This window comes from Argentina anserina, chromosome 1, assembly GCF_933775445.1.
Source record: "Argentina anserina chromosome 1, drPotAnse1.1, whole genome shotgun sequence".
In the NCBI taxonomy this organism is placed as follows: Eukaryota; Viridiplantae; Streptophyta; class Magnoliopsida; order Rosales; family Rosaceae; genus Argentina; species Argentina anserina.
Window position 1 is genome coordinate 20,999,512 of NC_065872.1, and position 1,776 is coordinate 21,001,287.

At 43.0% G+C, this 1,776-nt stretch overlaps 1 non-coding gene across 1 annotated transcript; it reads right to left on the bottom strand.

Moving 5' to 3' along the window:
• Positions 1-1,174: 1,174 nt before the first annotated feature.
• Positions 1,175-1,281, bottom strand: LOC126805337 (small nucleolar RNA R71). Its single transcript, XR_007674009.1, has one exon. It is a non-coding gene; the product is annotated as a small nucleolar RNA R71 (small nucleolar RNA).
• Positions 1,282-1,776: the final 495 nt, after the last annotated feature.

Sequence of the window (1,776 nt, forward strand, 5' to 3'; positions counted from 1 at the left end):
GGTGAGGTCCCTTTTGTTAATATTAGCCTTAACCCTTCATGCTAGCTCTCGAGTTTGCATGAGGTCGAGGGCGGCTTTTATTAACACTTGGAGTTTTGTCTAACACATGAGGTTAAGTCCAGCTGAGTAAGGGGCACGCTCTTTTATTACTCTGGTGCATGGGACCAAAATTGGATCTCAGAGAACCACTGACTGACATACATCTCGGTGATGGAGTCGATAGGGAGTTCGCTCTCCTTAGTTCAACAAATGAGTCCTACCATGTTCACTATCTCTGATTGAGCTAAAGGCCTTCTGAAACAAAGACTTGATCTTGTGTCTAGGCATCTATACTTAGGCCGCACGTCCACCTTGATTTACAACTTAGAATCAATCGATCATTCAATCATTGAAATAGCAAAAAGAACTTGTGAATTGTATGAACTTGTGAAAACGTAAAGAACTAACTCTTGTAAACTTAACATAGTTGCCGTGTCCTTCCCCATAAGTGTGCGTATGTCTGTCTAAGGGAAGACACGAATTTTATGTATCCATTATGTATTCTTCAATGCTAACTCGTTACCTTTCATATAAACAGGTACTATGCATGTCCGAATTTTCTAAGAAGACACAAGAGCTCAAGGATCGAATTCAAGCACTTAGAGATTTAAACAACTCTTTCATAAGTAGACCTTTGAATTTCGAAACATCTCCAAGCAATTCAATCTTAAACTCTTCACCTAGATCAGAAGAAGAGGAAGATCTGTCCTTTCCCTTCGTCTTCAATTCAGACTTAGACACAATTGCGGACCGTGACATAATTCCTGTTGGTGCTCCAATGGCACTCAAGAATGCATTCATTCCCACCACCCCGGAATCACCCTCATGCATTGCTTTCACTCCACCTGATGAAGCTAACTTCTCCATTCCTGTTCAATTGCTTGGGCAGCTGCCTAAGTACTCTGGTTCATCAATGGAAGACCCTAATGTTCACCTTAGGGAGTTCTTGGACATTTGCAAGCTCCAATCGATTCATCACCTTTCTCAAGAAGGCTTGAGGTTGCTTTTGTTCCCATTTACCCTTAAGGATGATGCTAAACGTTGGTTGTATTCTTTGCCTGCAGGAATCATCACTACATGGGACGATTTGACTAGGAGGTTCTTGAAGCAATTCTTCCCTGCTCAACTCACGAAAAGACTTAGGAGGGAGATTCAGAACTTCACTCAAAAAGATGGTGATTCACTCTATGAGGCTTGGGAGGAATTTCAGGAACTACAAAGGAAGTGCCCTCACCATGGTATTTCGTTGGATGACTTGGTGCAATTCTTCTATGAAGGACTCGACACCACCAATAAGAGCATGGTGGACTCGGCATGTGGCTGCACATTCATGAACAAAACCGGTCAAGAAGCTTACACCTTGATCGATGACTTGGCTGACAACAATCGCCAATTTAGTTCCAAGGAGAAGAGAGGAAGCAAGAGCCGTGGGGTGTATGATGTGGATGCAAGGAATCAGATGGCGACTTTAGAAAGGAAGCTTGAAGTGCTAGTCAAGGCATTCAATGGTTCGAGCATCAACCCTCAAGCATGCGGCATTTGTTCTTTCAAGGATCACACTACTGACAATTGTCCAAATGGTGCAATGACTGAAGAAGAGTTGAACTTTATGGGGCAACAAAGGCCTAGGTACGATCCATACTCGAACACATACAACCCTGGACTTAGAGATCATCCAAATTTTCGTTGGAGCAACAATGCTCAACCATCAAATGCTCAAGGTCAAGGACCTCGTCC